Source organism: Narcine bancroftii, chromosome 4 (genome assembly GCF_036971445.1).
Source record: "Narcine bancroftii isolate sNarBan1 chromosome 4, sNarBan1.hap1, whole genome shotgun sequence".
NCBI classification, from domain to species: Eukaryota; Metazoa; Chordata; class Chondrichthyes; order Torpediniformes; family Narcinidae; genus Narcine; species Narcine bancroftii.
In genome coordinates, this window is record NC_091472.1 from 2,324,403 (window position 1) to 2,337,616 (window position 13,214).

At 68.6% G+C, this 13,214-nt stretch overlaps 1 protein-coding gene across 4 annotated transcripts in view; it reads right to left on the reverse strand.

Moving 5' to 3' along the window:
- LOC138760275 (protein-tyrosine kinase 2-beta-like) overlaps positions 1-12,573 on the reverse strand; it is a 159,687-nt gene extending 147,114 nt beyond the window's left edge. For 3 of the 4 annotated variants that reach the window (XM_069930634.1, XM_069930633.1, XM_069930628.1), the window contains exon 1: positions 12,487-12,563. The gene's annotated coding sequence lies outside the window, so the exon portion shown is untranslated. Of the gene's footprint in view, positions 1-12,486 lie in introns of all 4 variants that reach the window. The other variant, XM_069930629.1, reaches the window with a different exon arrangement.
- Positions 12,574-13,214: the final 641 nt, after the last annotated feature.

The window sequence follows — 13,214 nt, forward strand, 5'->3', positions numbered from 1 at the left end:
CGCGTGCATGAACCAACCCACCCACCCAGGACTCTCGACCCCAGGGACCAGGGGAGGCGCAGCGACGAGTGCATGAACCCACCCACCCACCCAGGACTCTCGACCCCAGGGACCAGGGGAGGCGCAGCGACGAGTGCATGAACCCACCCACCCACCCAGGACTCTCGACCCCAGGGACCAGGGGAGGCGCAGCGACGAGTGCATGAACCAACCCACCCACCCAGGACTCTCGACCCCAGGGACCAGGGGAGGCGCAGCGACGAGTGCATGAACCCACCCACCCACCCAGGACTCTCGACCCCAGGGACCAGGGGAGGCGCAGCGACGAGTGCATGAACCCACCCACCCACCCAGGACTCTCGACCCCAGGGACCAGGGGAGGCGCAGCGACGAGTGCATGAACCCACCCACCCACCCAGGACTCTCGACCCCAGGGACCAGGGGAGGCGCAGCGACGAGTGCATGAACCCACCCACCCACCCAGGACTCTCGACCCCAGGGACCAGGGGAGGCGCAGCGACGAGTGCATGAACCCACCCACCCACCCAGGACTCTCGACCCCAGGGACCAGGGGAGGCGCAGCGACGAGTGCATGAACCCACCCACCCACCCAGGTTCTCGCCCCCAGGGACCAGGGGAGGCGCAGCGACGAGTGCATGAACCCACCCACCCACCCAGGACTCTCGACCCCAGGGACCAGGGGAGGCGCAGCGACGAGTGCATGAACCCACCCACCCACCCAGGACTCTCGACCCCAGGGACCAGGGGAGGCGCAGCGACGAGTGCATGAACCCACCCACCCACCCAGGACTCTCGACCCCAGGGACCAGGGGAGGCGCAGCGACGAGTGCATGAACCCACCCACCCACCCAGGACTCTCGACCCCAGGGACCAGGGGAGGCGCAGCGACGAGTGCATGAACCCACCCACCCACCCAGGACTCTCGACCCCAGGGACCAGGGGAGGCGCAGCGACGAGTGCATGAACCCACCCACCCACCCAGGGCTCTCGCCCCCAGGGACCAGGGGAGGCGCAGCGACGAGTGCATGAACCCACCCACCCAGGGCTCTCGCCCCCAGGGACCAGGGGAGGCGCAGCGACGAGTGCATGAACCCACCCATCCAGGGCTCTTGCCCCCAAGGACCAGGGGAGGCGTAGGGACGAGTGCATGAACCCACCCACCCAGGGCTCTTGCCCCCAAGGACCAGGGGAGGCGTAGGGACGAGTGCATGAACCCACCCACCCAGGGCTCATGCCCCCAGGGACCAGGGGAGGCGCAGCGACGAGTGCATGAAGCCACCCACCCACCCAGGTTCTCGCCCCCAGGGACCAGGGGAGGCGCAGCGACGAGTGCATGAACCCACCCACCCACCCAGGACTCTCGACCCCAGGGACCAGGGGAGGCGCAGCGACGAGTGCATGAACCCACCCACCCACCCAGGTTCTCGCCCCCAGGGACCAGGGGAGGCGCAGCGACGAGTGCATGAACCCACCCACCCACCCAGGACTCTCGACCCCAGGGACCAGGGGAGGCGCAGCGACGAGTGCATGAACCCACCCACCCAGGGCTCTCGCCCCCAGGGACCAGGGGAGGCGCAGCGACGAGTGCATGAACCCACCCACCCACCCAGGACTCTCGACCCCAGAGACCAGGGGAGGCGCAGCGACGAGTGCATGAACCCACCCACCCACCCAGGTTCTCGCCCCCAGGGACCAGGGGAGGCGCAGCGACGAGTGCATGAACCCACCCACCCACCCAGGACTCTCGACCCCAGAGACCAGGGGAGGCGCAGCGACGAGTGCATGAACCCACCCACCCACCCAGGACTCTCGACCCCAGGGACCAGGGGAGGCGCAGCGACGAGTGCATGAACCCACCCACCCACCCAGGACTCTCGACCCCAGAGACCAGGGGAGGCGCAGCGACGAGTGCATGAACCCACCCACCCACCCAGGACTCTCGACCCCAGGGACCAGGGGAGGCGCAGCGACGAGTGCATGAACCCACCCACCCAGGGCTCTCGCCCCCAGGGACCAGGGGAGGCGCAGCGACGAGTGCATGAACCCACCCACCCAGGGCTCTCGCCCCCAGGTACCAGGGGAGGCGCAGCGACGAGTGCATGAACCCACCCACCCAGGGCTCTTGCCCCCAAGGACCAGGGGAGGCGTAGGGACGAGTGCATGAACCCACCCACCCAGGGCTCTTGCCCCCAAGGACCAGGGGAGGCGTAGGGACGAGTGCATGAACCCACCCACCCAGGGCTCATGCCCCCAGGGACCAGGGGAGGAGCAGCGACGAGTGCATGAAGCCACCCACCCACCCAGGTTCTCGCCCCCAGGGACCAGGGGAGGCGCAGCGACGAGTGCATGAACCCACCCACCCACCCAGGACTCTCGACCCCAGGGACCAGGGGAGGCGCAGCGACGAGTGAATGAACCCACCCACCCACCCAGGTTCTCGCCCCCAGGGACCAGGGGAGGCGCAGCGACGAGTGCATGAACCCACCCACCCACCCAGGACTCTCGACCCCAGGGACCAGGGGAGGCGCAGCGACGAGTGCATGAACCCACCCACCCAGGGCTCTCGCCCCCAGGGACCAGGGGAGGCGCAGCGACGAGTGCATGAAGCCACCCACCCATCCAGGTTCTCGCCCCCAGGGACCAGGGGAGGCGCAGCGACGAGTGCATGAACCCACCCACCCACCCAGGACTCTCGACCCCAGGGACCAGGGGAGGCGCAGCGACGAGTGCATGAACCCACCCACCCACCCAGGTTCTCGCCCCCAGGGACCAGGGGAGGCGCAGCGACGAGTGCATGAACCCACCCACCCACCCAGGACTCTCGACCCCAGGGACCAGGGGAGGCGCAGCGACGAGTGCATGAACCCACCCACCCAGGGCTCTCGCCCCCAGGGACCAGGGGAGGCGCAGCGACGAGTGCATGAACCCACCCACCCACCCAGGACTCTCGACCCCAGAGACCAGGGGAGGCGCAGCGACGAGTGCATGAACCCACCCACCCACCCAGGTTCTCGCCCCCAGGGACCAGGGGAGGCGCAGCGACGAGTGCATGAACCCACCCACCCACCCAGGACTCTCGACCCCAGAGACCAGGGGAGGCGCAGCGACGAGTGCATGAACCCACCCACCCACCCAGGACTCTCGACCCCAGGGACCAGGGGAGGCGCAGCGACGAGTGCATGAACCCACCCACCCACCCAGGACTCTCGACCCCAGAGACCAGGGGAGGCGCAGCGACGAGTGCATGAACCCACCCACCCACCCAGGACTCTCGACCCCAGGGACCAGGGGAGGCGCAGCGACGAGTGCATGAACCCACCCACCCAGGGCTCTCGCCCCCAGGGACCAGGGGAGGCGCAGCGACGAGTGCATGAACCCACCCACCCAGGGCTCTCGCCCCCAGGGACCAGGGGAGGCGCAGCGACGAGTGCATGAACCCACCCACCCAGGGCTCTTGCCCCCAAGGACCAGGGGAGGCGTAGGGACGAGTGCATGAACCCACCCACCCAGGGCTCTTGCCCCCAAGGACCAGGGGAGGCGTAGGGACGAGTGCATGAACCCACCCACCCAGGGCTCATGCCCCCAGGGACCAGGGGAGGAGCAGCGACGAGTGCATGAAGCCACCCACCCACCCAGGTTCTCGCCCCCAGGGACCAGGGGAGGCGCAGCGACGAGTGCATGAACCCACCCACCCACCCAGGACTCTCGACCCCAGGGACCAGGGGAGGCGCAGCGACGAGTGAATGAACCCACCCACCCACCCAGGTTCTCGCCCCCAGGGACCAGGGGAGGCGCAGCGACGAGTGCATGAACCCACCCACCCACCCAGGACTCTCGACCCCAGGGACCAGGGGAGGCGCAGCGACGAGTGCATGAACCCACCCACCCAGGGCTCTCGCCCCCAGGGACCAGGGGAGGCGCAGCGACGAGTGCATGAACCCACCCACCCACCCAGGACTCTCGACCCCAGAGACCAGGGGAGGCGCAGCGACGAGTGCATGAACCCACCCACCCACCCAGGACTCTCGACCCCAGGGACCAGGGGAGGCGCAGCGACGAGTGCATGAACCCACCCACCCACCCAGGACTCTCGACCCCAGGGACCAGGGGAGGCGCAGCGACGAGTGCATGAACCAACCCACCCACCCAGGACTCTCGACCCCAGGGACCAGGGGAGGCGCAGCGACGAGTGCATGAACCCACCCACCCACCCAGGACTCTCGACCCCAGTGACCAGGGGAGGCGCAGCGACGAGTGCATGAACCCACCCACCCACCCAGGACTCTCGACCCCAGGGACCAGGGGAGGCGCAGCGACGAGTGCATGAACCAACCCACCCACCCAGGACTCTCGACCCCAGGGACCAGGGGAGGCGCAGCGACGAGTGCATGAACCCACCCACCCACCCAGGACTCTCGACCCCAGGGACCAGGGGAGGCGCAGCGACGAGTGCATGAACCCACCCACCCACCCAGGACTCTCGACCCCAGGGACCAGGGGAGGCGCAGCGACGAGTGCATGAACCCACCCACCCACCCAGGACTCTCGACCCCAGGGACCAGGGGAGGCGCAGCGACGAGTGCATGAACCCACCCACCCACCCAGGACTCTCGACCCCAGGGACCAGGGGAGGCGCAGCGACGAGTGCATGAACCCACCCACCCACCCAGGTTCTCGCCCCCAGGGACCAGGGGAGGCGCAGCGACGAGTGCATGAACCCACCCACCCACCCAGGACTCTCGACCCCAGGGACCAGGGGAGGCGCAGCGACGAGTGCATGAACCCACCCACCCACCCAGGACTCTCGACCCCAGGGACCAGGGGAGGCGCAGCGACGAGTGCATGAACCCACCCACCCACCCAGGACTCTCGACCCCAGGGACCAGGGGAGGCGCAGCGACGAGTGCATGAACCCACCCACCCACCCAGGACTCTCGACCCCAGGGACCAGGGGAGGCGCAGCGACGAGTGCATGAACCCACCCACCCACCCAGGACTCTCGACCCCAGGGACCAGGGGAGGCGCAGCGACGAGTGCATGAACCCACCCACCCACCCAGGGCTCTCGCCCCCAGGGACCAGGGGAGGCGCAGCGACGAGTGCATGAACCCACCCACCCAGGGCTCTCGCCCCCAGGGACCAGGGGAGGCGCAGCGACGAGTGCATGAACCCACCCATCCAGGGCTCTTGCCCCCAAGGACCAGGGGAGGCGTAGGGACGAGTGCATGAACCCACCCACCCAGGGCTCTTGCCCCCAAGGACCAGGGGAGGCGTAGGGACGAGTGCATGAACCCACCCACCCAGGGCTCATGCCCCCAGGGACCAGGGGAGGCGCAGCGACGAGTGCATGAAGCCACCCACCCACCCAGGTTCTCGCCCCCAGGGACCAGGGGAGGCGCAGCGACGAGTGCATGAACCCACCCACCCACCCAGGACTCTCGACCCCAGGGACCAGGGGAGGCGCAGCGACGAGTGCATGAACCCACCCACCCACCCAGGTTCTCGCCCCCAGGGACCAGGGGAGGCGCAGCGACGAGTGCATGAACCCACCCACCCACCCAGGACTCTCGACCCCAGGGACCAGGGGAGGCGCAGCGACGAGTGCATGAACCCACCCACCCAGGGCTCTCGCCCCCAGGGACCAGGGGAGGCGCAGCGACGAGTGCATGAACCCACCCACCCACCCAGGACTCTCGACCCCAGAGACCAGGGGAGGCGCAGCGACGAGTGCATGAACCCACCCACCCACCCAGGTTCTCGCCCCCAGGGACCAGGGGAGGCGCAGCGACGAGTGCATGAACCCACCCACCCACCCAGGACTCTCGACCCCAGAGACCAGGGGAGGCGCAGCGACGAGTGCATGAACCCACCCACCCACCCAGGACTCTCGACCCCAGGGACCAGGGGAGGCGCAGCGACGAGTGCATGAACCCACCCACCCACCCAGGACTCTCGACCCCAGAGACCAGGGGAGGCGCAGCGACGAGTGCATGAACCCACCCACCCACCCAGGACTCTCGACCCCAGGGACCAGGGGAGGCGCAGCGACGAGTGCATGAACCCACCCACCCACCCAGGACTCTCGACCCCAGAGACCAGGGGAGGCGCAGCGACGAGTGCATGAACCCACCCACCCACCCAGGACCCTCGACCCCAGGGACCAGGGGAGGCGCAGCGACGAGTGCATGAACCCACCCACCCACCCAGGACTCTCGACCCCAGGGACCAGGGGAGGCGCAGCGACGAGTGCATGAACCCACCCACCCACCCAGGAATCTCGACCCCAGGGACCAGGGGAGGCGCAGCGACGAGTGCATGAACCCACCCACCCACCCAGGACTCTCGACCCCAGGGACCAGGGGAGGCGCAGCGACGAGTGCATGAACCCACCCACCCACCCAGGACTCTCGACCCCAGGGACCAGGGGAGGCGCAGCGACGAGTGCATGAACCCACCCACCCACCCAGGTTCTCGCCCCCAGGGACCAGGGGAGGCGCAGCGACGAGTGCATGAACCCACCCACCCACCCAGGACTCTCGACCCCCAGGGACCAGGGGAGGCGCAGCGACGAGTGCATGAACCCACCCACCCACCCAGGACTCTCGACCCCAGGGACCAGGGGAGGCGCAGCGACGAGTGCATGAACCCACCCACCCACCCAGGACTCTCGACCCCAGGGACCAGGGGAGGCGCAGCGACGAGTGCATGAACCCACCCACCCACCCAGGACTCTCGACCCCAGGGACCAGGGGAGGCGCAGCGACGAGTGCATGAACCCACCCACCCACCCAGGACTCTCGACCCCAGGGACCAGGGGAGGCGCAGCGACGAGTGCATGAACCCACCCACCCACCCAGGGCTCTCGCCCCCAGGGACCAGGGGAGGCGCAGCGACGAGTGCATGAACCCACCCACCCAGGGCTCTCGCCCCCAGGGACCAGGGGAGGCGCAGCGACGAGTGCATGAACCCACCCATCCAGGGCTCTTGCCCCCAAGGACCAGGGGAGGCGTAGGGACGAGTGCATGAACCCACCCACCCAGGGCTCTTGCCCCCAAGGACCAGGGGAGGCGTAGGGACGAGTGCATGAACCCACCCACCCAGGGCTCATGCCCCCAGGGACCAGGGGAGGCGCAGCGACGAGTGCATGAAGCCACCCACCCACCCAGGTTCTCGCCCCCAGGGACCAGGGGAGGCGCAGCGACGAGTGCATGAACCCACCCACCCACCCAGGACTCTCGACCCCAGGGACCAGGGGAGGCGCAGCGACGAGTGCATGAAGCCACCCACCCACCCAGGTTCTCGCCCCCAGGGACCAGGGGAGGCGCAGCGACGAGTGCATGAACCCACCCACCCACCCAGGACTCTCGACCCCAGGGACCAGGGGAGGCGCAGCGACGAGTGCATGAACCCACCCACCCAGGGCTCTCGCCCCCAGGGACCAGGGGAGGCGCAGCGACGAGTGCATGAACCCACCCACCCACCCAGGACTCTCGACCCCAGAGACCAGGGGAGGCGCAGCGACGAGTGCATGAACCCACCCACCCACCCAGGTTCTCGCCCCCAGGGACCAGGGGAGGCGCAGCGACGAGTGCATGAACCCACCCACCCACCCAGGACTCTCGACCCCAGAGACCAGGGGAGGCGCAGCGACGAGTGCATGAACCCACCCACCCACCCAGGACTCTCGACCCCAGGGACCAGGGGAGGCGCAGCGACGAGTGCATGAACCCACCCACCCACCCAGGACTCTCGACCCCAGAGACCAGGGGAGGCGCAGCGACGAGTGCATGAACCCACCCACCCACCCAGGACTCTCGACCCCAGGGACCAGGGGAGGCGCAGCGACGAGTGCATGAACCCACCCACCCACCCAGGACTCTCGACCCCAGGGACCAGGGGAGGCGCAGCGACGAGTGCATGAACCCACCCACCCACCCAGGACTCTCGACCCCAGGGACCAGGGGAGGCGCAGCGACGAGTGCATGAACCCACCCACCCACCCAGGACTCTCGACCCCAGGGACCAGGGGAGGCGCAGCGACGAGTGCATGAACCCACCCACCCAGGTTCTCGCCCCCAGGGACCAGGGGAGGCGCAGCGACGAGTGCATGAACCCACCCACCCACCCAGGACTCTCGACCCCAGGGACCAGGGGAGGCGCAGCGACGAGTGCATGAACCCACCCACCCAGGGCTCTCGCCCCCAGGGACCAGGGGAGGCGCAGCGACGAGTGCATGAACCCACCCACCCACCCAGGACTCTCGACCCCAGAGACCAGGGGAGGCGCAGCGACGAGTGCATGAACCCACCCACCCACCCAGGTTCTCGACCCCAGGGACCAGGGGAGGCGCAGCGACGAGTGCATGAACCCACCCACCCACCCAGGTTCTCGCCCCCAGGGACCAGGGGAGGCGCAGCGACGAGTGCATGAACCCACCCACCCACCCAGGACTCTCGACCCCAGGGACCAGGGGAGGCGCAGCGACGAGTGCATGAACCCACCCACCCACCCAGGACTCTCGACCCCAGAGACCAGGGGAGGCGCAGCGACGAGTGCATGAACCCACCCACCCACCCAGGACTCTCGACCCCAGGGACCAGGGGAGGCGCAGCGACGAGTGCATGAACCCACCCACCCACCCAGGACTCTCGACCCCAGGGACCAGGGGAGGCGCAGCGACGAGTGCATGAACCCACCCACCCACCCAGGACTCTCGACCCCAGGGACCAGGGGAGGCGCAGCGACGAGTGCATGAACCCACCCACCCACCCAGGACTCTCGACCCCAGGGACCAGGGGAGGCGCAGCGACGAGTGCATGAACCCACCCACCCACCCAGGACTCTCGACCCCAGGGACCAGGGGAGGCGCAGCGACGAGTGCATGAACCCACCCACCCACCCAGGACTCTCGACCCCAGGGACCAGGGGAGGCGCAGCGACGAGTGCATGAACCCACCCACCCACCCAGGGCTCTCGCCCCCAGGGACCAGGGGAGGCGCAGCGACGAGTGCATGAACCCACCCACCCAGGGCTCTCGCCCCCAGGGACCAGGGGAGGCGCAGCGACGAGTGCATGAACCCACCCATCCAGGGCTCTTGCCCCCAAGGACCAGGGGAGGCGTAGGGACGAGTGCATGAACCCACCCACCCAGGGCTCTTGCCCCCAAGGACCAGGGGAGGCGTAGGGACGAGTGCATGAACCCACCCACCCAGGGCTCATGCCCCCAGGGACCAGGGGAGGCGCAGCGACGAGTGCATGAAGCCACCCACCCACCCAGGTTCTCGCCCCCAGGGACCAGGGGAGGCGCAGCGACGAGTGCATGAACCCACCCACCCACCCAGGACTCTCGACCCCAGAGACCAGGGGAGGCGCAGCGACGAGTGCATGAACCCACCCACCCACCCAGGACTCTCGACCCCAGGGACCAGGGGAGGCGCAGCGACGAGTGCATGAACCCACCCACCCACCCAGGACTCTCGACCCCAGGGACCAGGGGAGGCGCAGCGACGAGTGCATGAACCCACCCACCCAGGTTCTCGCCCCCAGGGACCAGGGGAGGCGCAGCGACGAGTGCATGAACCCACCCACCCACCCAGGACTCTCGACCCCAGGGACCAGGGGAGGCGCAGCGACGAGTGCATGAACCCACCCACCCACCCAGGACTCTCGACCCCAGGGACCAGGGGAGGCGCAGCGACGAGTGCATGAACCCACCCACCCAGGGCTCTCGCCCCCAGGGACCAGGGGAGGCGCAGCGACGAGTGCATGAACCCACCCACCCACCCAGGACTCTCGACCCCAGAGACCAGGGGAGGCGCAGCGACGAGTGCATGAACCCACCCACCCACCCAGGTTCTCGACCCCAGGGACCAGGGGAGGCGCAGCGACGAGTGCATGAACCCACCCACCCACCCAGGTTCTCGCCCCCAGGGACCAGGGGAGGCGCAGCGACGAGTGCATGAACCCACCCACCCACCCAGGACTCTCGACCCCAGGGACCAGGGGAGGCGCAGCGACGAGTGCATGAACCCACCCACCCACCCAGGACTCTCGACCCCAGAGACCAGGGGAGGCGCAGCGACGAGTGCATGAACCCACCCACCCACCCAGGACTCTCGACCCCAGGGACCAGGGGAGGCGCAGCGACGAGTGCATGAACCCACCCACCCAGGGCTCTTGCCCCCAAGGACCAGGGGAGGCGTAGGGACGAGTGCATGAACCCACCCACCCACCCAGGACTCTCGACCCCAGGGACCAGGGGAGGCGCAGCGACGAGTGCATGAACCCACCCACCCAGGACTCTCGACCCCAGAGACCAGGGGAGGCGCAGCGACGAGTGCATGAACCCACCCACCCACCCAGGACTCTCGACCCCAGGGACCAGGGGAGGCGCAGCGACTAGTGCATGAACCCACCCACCCACCCAGGACTCTCGACCCCAGGGACCAGGGGAGGCGCAGCGACGAGTGCATGAACCCACCCACCCAGGTTCTCGCCCCCAGGGACCAGGGGAGGCGCAGCGACGAGTGCATGAACCCACCCACCCACCCAGGACTCTCGACCCCAGGGACCAGGGGAGGCGCAGCGACGAGTGCATGAACCCACCCACCCAGGGCTCTCGCCCCCAGGGACCAGGGGAGGCGCAGCGACGAGTGCATGAACCCACCCACCCACCCAGGACTCTCGACCCCAGAGACCAGGGGAGGCGCAGCGACGAGTGCATGAACCCACCCACCCACCCAGGTTCTCGACCCCAGGGACCAGGGGAGGCGCAGCGACGAGTGCATGAACCCACCCACCCACCCAGGTTCTCGCCCCCAGGGACCAGGGGAGGCGCAGCGACGAGTGCATGAACCCACCCACCCACCCAGGACTCTCGACCCCAGAGACCAGGGGAGGCGCAGCGACGAGTGCATGAACCCACCCACCCACCCAGGACTCTCGACCCCAGAGACCAGGGGAGGCGCAGCGACGAGTGCATGAACCCACCCACCCAGGGCTCTCGCCCCCAGGGACCAGGGGAGGCGCAGCGACGAGTGCATGAACCCACCCACCCACCCAGGACTCTCGACCCCAGAGACCAGGGGAGGCGCAGCGACGAGTGCATGAACCCACCCACCCACCCAGGTTCTCGACCCCAGGGACCAGGGGAGGCGCAGCGACGAGTGCATGAACCCACCCACCCACCCAGGTTCTCGCCCCCAGGGACCAGGGGAGGCGCAGCGACGAGTGCATGAACCCACCCACCCACCCAGGACTCTCGACCCCAGAGACCAGGGGAGGCGCAGCGACGAGTGCATGAACCCACCCACCCACCCAGGACTCTCGACCCCAGAGACCAGGGGAGGCGCAGCGACGAGTGCATGAACCCACCCACCCACCCAGGACTCTCGACCCCAGAGACCAGGGGAGGCGCAGCGACGAGTGCATGAACCCACCCACCCAGGGCTCTCGCCCCCAGGGACCAGGGGAGGCGCAGCGACGAGTGCATGAACCCACCCACCCACCCAGGACTCTCGACCCCAGAGACCAGGCGAGGCGCAGCGACGAGTGCATGAACCCACCCACCCACCCAGGTTCTCGACCCCAGGGAACAGGGGAGGCGCAGCGACGAGTGCATGAACCCACCCACCCACCCAGGTTCTCGCCCCCAGGGACCAGGGGAGGCGCAGCGACGAGTGCATGAACCCACCCACCCACCCAGGACTCTCGACCCCAGAGACCAGGGGAGGCGCAGCGACGAGTGCATGAACCCACCCACCCACCCAGGACTCTCGACCCCAGAGACCAGGGGAGGCGCAGCGACGAGTGCATGAACCCACCCACCCACCCAGGACTCTCGACCCCAGGGACCAGGGGAGGCGCAGCGACGAGTGCATGAACCCACCCACCCACCCAGGGCTCTCGCCCCCAGGGACCAGGGGAGGCGCAGCGACGAGTGCATGAACCCACCCACCCAGGGCTCTCGCCCCCAGGGACCAGGGGAGGCGCAGCGACGAGTGCATGAAGCCACCCACCCACCCAGGACTCTCGACCCCAGAGACCAGGGGAGGCGCAGCGACGAGTGCATGAACCCACCCACCCACCCAGGACTCTCGACCCCAGAGACCAGGGGAGGCGCAGCGACGAGTGCATGAACCCACCCACCCAGGGCTCTCGCCCCCAGGGACACACAGGGGAGGCGCACCCTGAGCCGTCCCCCGCAGACCCTCCACTTCCTGGTTGGGTGCCTGCAGCCCGGCGCCTGTGTGCGTATCCACCTGTGTCCTTGCCCCTCCCAATCCCCCCACCCACCCCTGTCCTTGCCCCTCCCAATCCCCCCACCCACCCCTGTCCTTGCCCCCCACCCCTGTCCTTGCCCCCCACCCCTGTCCTTGCCCCCCACCCCTGTCCTTGCCCCCCACCCCTGTCCTTGCCCCCCACCCCTGTCCTTGCCCCCCCCACCCCCGGGTCACTGGCTACTCACCGAGCCTGAGGCTGAGCTCCGCCCGCACACACGCCAGGACCGCGCCGGGAGCCCCGAGGAGCTGCCACTTCCTGGTGCGGTCCGCTTTACCGTAAAGCTCCGAAAAGCCGCCCCGCCCTTTCTCTGTGCCCGAGACCCGGGGCTCCCTCGCTCACCCAAATGCTGGAGGAACTTCTCTGCATCGGTCCGAGACCAAGTGATGGTGGCGACGTTTCGGCCCTGAGCCCTTCGTCAGGGAAAGGCCCGGAATTCAGAGGGTGCCAGCTGGGGGAGGAATCCAGACCAACAAAAGGGTCTCACTGGATATGATCGGGGGGGGGAGAATTGATCACATCTGTGTGAAAGGAGACGGGGAGGTGGAGACAGATTTGGGGAAGAAATGGTGGTGGGGGGGGGGGGGTTAACGAAAGCTAGACTAGCATGGTTAGCACAACGCTGTTCCAGCGCCAGTGATCGGACTTGGGTTTGAATCCCGTGCTGTCTGTGAGGAGTTTGCATGTCTCCCCGAGACTGCTGGGTGTTCCCTGGGGCTCTGGTTCTCTCCCATCATTCAAAATGTACCAGGGGTGGTAGGTTAATTGGGTGCAGTTCGGGCAGCACAGGATCATGGGCCGGAAGGGCCTGTCACCCTGCTGTATGTCTAAATTTATTTTTCAAAATGTCACACCTTTCATTGGTGTGGATTCCTCCCCCAGCCAATATTGACTCAATTTCAGATTTCCTGCTTC